The sequence below is a fragment of the Nelumbo nucifera genome, chromosome 1 (assembly GCF_055504915.1).
Source record: "Nelumbo nucifera cultivar China Antique chromosome 1, China Antique-T2T, whole genome shotgun sequence".
Classification (NCBI taxonomy): domain Eukaryota; kingdom Viridiplantae; phylum Streptophyta; class Magnoliopsida; order Proteales; family Nelumbonaceae; genus Nelumbo; species Nelumbo nucifera.
In genome coordinates, this window is record NC_142649.1 from 114,768,935 (window position 1) to 114,775,140 (window position 6,206).

Sequence of the window (6,206 nt, forward strand, 5' to 3'; positions counted from 1 at the left end):
ATGCGTTTGGTATAGCTTCCATTTATTAATTAAATGTTTTGTACTTGATTTGTCTTAAAAATCGAGAATAATTGGTTGATAAATGCTTTTTCTGGAATTTGTTGACAACTAGACGTCGCTAGGTGCCATTAAGCACCACATCAGCGGAACAAAAAATAAATGCTTAACCGTTGGGGGAAGCGTTAAAATGAAGCTTTCCCCAATGGTTCGTGTGCATGTAAATCAAGACCAAAATTTATCAATAATTATGTGTACAAATCAACATGATAGGACAAATGCTGATTTAGCGATGACATGGCACCTTTTATCAAATAAATGGAAGCCATACCAAACACATAGCAAATCGAAATAAACTTTTCATGAAATGATCTTGAATGATTCATGAATGACTTGCTTCAAATCCACTCCTAGCGGTTTGATAGGTTACCTAGTCTAACTAGCTATTTCCATCATAGATCGAAAACACTAATGGCAAATTAAGTCATGTTTGGTTCATGCTTTGGGCCTCATTCTTTTAATTTTTGCTCATTCAAGGCAAGAATGAATGGCATTAGAGTTTTTGATTACAAAATTCTTGTCATGGGCCACATTCTTTTTAGAATGAAAAATTAGCCCCATATCACAAAAATTGAGTAGCTTGTAGCATGAAAAATAATCATGCCTCATCTTGCTCATTTTCATTATTTGAGGAAACTCTGCCTACAAAGTTGTTGTCGTAAATGTTTTCTTTTGCTAAAGCACTTTTACATGAAAGCACTTTTGTGAAAGTACTTTCATTAAAGTACTTTACTAAAGCACTTTGCCTACAAAACTGTTGCCATAGGTGTTTACTTTTGCAAAAGCACTTTTACGAAGCACTTTTGCAAAAATACATTTATGAAAGCACTTTTATAAAAGTATTTTACTAAAGCACTTTTGCAAAAGTACTTTTATAAAAACACTTTTATAAAAACATTTTTACAAAAGCGCTTTTATAAAAACTTTTATGAAAGTACTTTTATAAAATCATTTTTACAAAATTACTTTTATAAAAACACCTTTACGAAGTACTTTTATAGAAGCACTTTATGAAAACACTTATAAAAGTACTTTTATGAAAACACTTATAAAAGTAATTTTATGAAAACATTTTTATGGAAGTATTTTTACGAAAGAACTTTTATGGAAGTACATTTACGAAAGCACTTTTATAAAAACACTTTTACGAAAGTTCCTTTTATAAAAGCACTTTTATGGAATTACTTTTATAAAAGCACTTTTAAAAAATTACTTTTATAATTTTATGAAAGTACTTTTATAAAGCACTTTTACGAAAGTACTTTGACAAAACATCTATGCCAACTATTAACATTGATTGTTGCAAACCTAGGCTAGCAGTTTATGAATACCGACACAATTTTTTTTTAAGAATGAAAAGGAGCAACATAGGACACTTGTCAATCTGAAAAGAATTCATTTTTAGGAAAAAAGTGTTTGGTTCATAGCAATATTTTCTCATTCTGCCAATTTTTACCCATTCTTGTCCATTTTAGAATTTCATCTTGGATAAGAATGAGAAAGAATGAGAATTGAACCAAACATGGCCTTATTTGCTTGATCATACATGGGACTAGGTGCATTTAACTCTAACCACACCCCTTGTGTTCGGTCAATCTTAATACTTCATGTCCAACTCACATTTTACCCATTTGAGATTTCTTTGAATTTATAAGACTCTTTCTTGTTTTTCTTCTTATTCTTTTGGGTAAATTGCTGAAACCTCCATTGAAGTTTGGCCATAGCTAAAACCTACCCTGAAGTTTGGTAATTACAATTGCCTTCCTAAACTTTCTAAAATGTCCAAAAAAAAAATAGAGAATACCTAAGCAATTTCTATTGAGATTGGTATCTACAGGAAAAACAAAAAAAAAATTGAGAATTTAAAAGTTGCAACTTTAACTTTGAGCAATTGATATGAAGACATTTGGAAAAAAAAAATCAATTTTAAAAAGGGATTGGAAAGGTTTGGGCTAGCGATTCATATGAAGAGAAAATTTGGAAAACAAACATTTTCATAAAAAATAACTGCATCGATATTTTGGACATTTTCATGTATCTTTTTAGAGGATACTAACAAATGGAGAGGTGATTGCAATGGTTAGAAACTTCGAGGGAGGTTTTAGCAATTTACCCAATTCTTTTTTTTCTCTCACTTTCACTTTATATTTGTAATTGTTTGTAGTGACACCTGACTAACAACAAACCAAATTATTGGGCCCTTATGTTTTTCTTTTCAATGTTCTCATCACTCAAAACATAAAATAAGCCAGTCAATGTTTTGCTTCCAAAACATCCTCTACCTTTCTAATCTATAAGGTTATAATAGAATGGACAGTGCTTACACCCAAACACAACTTAGACAGTGGTTGGGAGTGCTAAAATATATAGTTTAAAAATTATCTATAAGTAAATGCTTTTGCTCGTGGAAAATTTTTATCATAGCTTTTTAACTGTTGTTGACCTGGATGGTTGGACTGTTTGGTCTGGAACTAGCAAGGCAACTGGTTTTGTTTTACCCCTAAACAATTCTTTGGCCAGAAACATTGATTTGCTCAGTAATTTGTTGACTTGAATGGTCGAACTGTCAACCTGTTCAATCTAGACAACAGTTTTGGGCCATTTTATTTTAATTATTTTTTTTTAAATTATAACTAGCCAGCTCGTTCAGACTAGATGGTCAAATTGCTCACCTAGAAATTGGTGGCCAAAGTGGTTTCAGTTTTGAGTTGATTTTTAAAACATTGATTTTGACATTAAATGGACAAATACAAGGAAAAATGGAAAGAATCTCGGTTTTGAAAGCATTAGGGACATTGTAATCATTTTAAAATACTAAGGTCGTGTTTGGAAATGATGCAAATGGAGTGTAAATCCCAATTCAGGGTAAATTTGCACTCTAGTTCACTTTTGCTTGTATTTGGCAACATTACATTTATGCATTGACAAATGAGTGAAAACACATTTTCCAATGCATATTTACATTGATAATAAGATATAAAAGTACATCAATAAAAAAAAAGTAAATTTGCGTTCAAGCGGACTTTTGATAAAAAAGGCATATGCTTTATTGGAATTAGTGTTTGCATTCATTACAGCTAAAAGCATGTTTGGTAAGATGGTAAATTTGTTAGTGCAAAATTAATCCAACTTTACAATTTATATAAACCATTTTACATTCTATATATTTGCATTCACACTTATTTGCATCATTTCTATACTTAACCTAACAAATAATTGGAAGGGCGCTAGGCTAGAGGCATTTAAAAGGGAATCTTAAACTCATAAAAATATGCACGTGGGTTCATTACTGTGAACACCAAAAATGTAGCCACTAAAAAGAGCTGGGATCTCCTATACACAAACTCTTCTCAGATCCTTACCCACTGGACATTAAGTAGTAGGGTGTAATCGAGTTGAGATAAGCTATTTTTTGCATTTATTGGCTTGATTTGATTAAAATACTGTTAGGCTTGAGCTTGATTCAAACTCTATTTTCTTGTTCGAGTTTGAATCAGAAGTTCAAAAATGAAAATATTTTTATATTATATATGATATATTTTTTATAATATATAGCATCACATGGTTCAACGGATCCGTGTCATGCACGGCTTGTCATAGTAATGACTCGTCCATCACACAGGTCCATTGGACCCATACCTTACACAAACAGGTCTGTGACGACCCGTCATTTCGCATTTGGATCTATTGAAATCGGGAAAAATGTGAAGCACTGAAACAACTACAATTGATACAAATGAAGCGTTTTAAAGCTAGAGGAGCTGCTGAAACCTATGCTATGCCTTAAGAGAAAATGGTGACTGAGAGAAAAGAAAAACGTCTCTGTGTCTGAAAAGAGACAATGGTGCGTAAGAGAAAAAAAAAACGTCTCTGTGTCTGAAAAAAAAAAGATGGTTTTGTTGTAAGAGTGGCTATGAGAAGGGAAGAGTGGCTATGAGGAAGAAATCTGTTATGTAAGAGAAGATTGAGAAGAAAGAGAGGGAGTGTTGTGTGAGGTTCTGCAAGATAAGAATGAGAACGCAACGTTTGATCTTGATAGGTTCTGACTGAGATGTTTGGTCTCCCAAGTCTCATTTGATTAAAAAAAAGGGAAAAAACAGCAAAGTGTGTTCTCAGACTCACGAGAATGCTGCAATGTACTGATTCTTATATTTTCCATAATGTATTATGTATGTTAATATTTAATCGAGCTTAACTCGAAATTCGAACTCAATTAGAATCATGCCTAATTCTCTTGTTGTCATTCATGTGAGATGTTCCCAATATAGGTGATAGTGTCTTGTTGGTAGGGGTGTGGGAAGAGCTTGTGGGTAGGAGATTGGAGTTCCATAAAAATATCTTCTACTTATCCTATAAAATGGCTGAAAATTATCCACAACCCACAAAGAGTTAAACATGTTGTGCCAAACAATTTCAACTAGACTTTTGAGTTCTTAAATGCAAAAAGAGCAAAAAAGAAGTGCTCCCATAAATGATATTAAAACACTTATATATGTGACGATGCCTATTGGCCTAGTTGGTAAGGTCTCTGACTAGCCCGATTTCTTGCAAGCAAAATCTCTGCTCAGAATGCACCCTTTCACACATTGTGAATATCTCTAATGTTGCCAATAAATAACAATAGTGCCATGATTTCATGGTGTGTACAAAGTTTTTGCTTAGAGGAATCCCATTTTATCTTTATTTAGTTGGTATGGAGACTTAGGATCAAATCTTGCTCTCACATGAGCTGTTGGGGCATGGGGGGTGGGGTTGTGAATAGGGGTATTCATAATTTGGTTAATTTGGTTTCGGTTGGGGTAGGTTTGATCAATCTTGGCTTACACTAGGCTGCTATATTAAACAGATTGGGCCTTTAAGTCAGAAATATATAGGGCTTATGCATGGGCTGGCCTTTAAGTCAGAAAGGTAGGGATACCTTTACAACCCTGTATTGGTTTTCCTATCTTTCCCTTCCTTTCCCTATATTTTCCTTCAAACCAAACATAACCTAAAGAATGCCTTAATAGGGATAGGGATTGATAGTAATACTCGACCGGGATGAGGAATAAATTCCTTATCCTGCCCCACCTTTACCCTAATTATATATGTTAAATATATGTATATATAATGTTATTTATATTATTCATATTAAAATATATTTATTTTTCAAAAATTTCCTTTATTTTAAGTTAATGTATTTTTAAAATTAAATCCGAATTCCCTATCAAGGTATCAGAGATGTGGAGGGTCATCTTTATCCCTGGAGTCGGGAATTCAAATTGGGATCGGGGATTGGAAATATGATACCGCCCCAAACCCGCAAATGGGCCAAGATAATAAACCCGCATTCATGTATCAACACCATGGGGTTAGGGTTGGGTCAGGCTTACTTGGACCTAGGGTTGAGGCTTGCTTGTCTCTGATCCGTTGACATCATGAACTGTTGATCGGGTTCGTGTTGACTGTTGAGGAAAACCATACCAATTACTAAACATGAAGTGTTGACATTTCCACCCAAGGCTCTTTGTAGTTTGTTGATGAAGGGTGATTTGGCCCAAACTCATAATAGGGGGACACGTGGATGCGACCTGACTAATAGATGACAGCTCAGCATGACCAGTCCATAACAGAACGACCTCAGGTACCCAGCTACCCCAAGCTAAAGTTACGTCGAGACAAGGTTACATCGAAATGAGATCGCCTCGGCACGAGATCGCAACAAGCACACCTTGATGCTAAGTCACCCCAGTACTCAATCCAGTTCGAGACTTAAAGACGTTAGCTCAGGGATACCGATCTACCACTATGTGGTGATACTGAAAATCCCTCCGACAGTTCCCAAACTCCACGGGATCACGCCGAATAACAGCTAGCATTATCTCCCCGTCCGATTCGGGCGGAAGTGATAAACCTTATCAGTTGGCAGCGTTATTCCCCAATTAATGCGGAAACGGATCTCATCGTGACGAAGATCCCGGAACCACTCCACGAAACCCGCGAGGACTCCATTATATAAAGGCTCCACCCCCCGAGGGTGCAAGGTACGCGTAATTTTTTTGCTCTCTAGCTCTCTGCATTCAAAAGCTTTTAGCTCGCAACCAAATACTGACTTAAGCATTGGAGCGACCTCGTCGGATAAGCAACCCTGGGTTCTCTGATTCACCTTT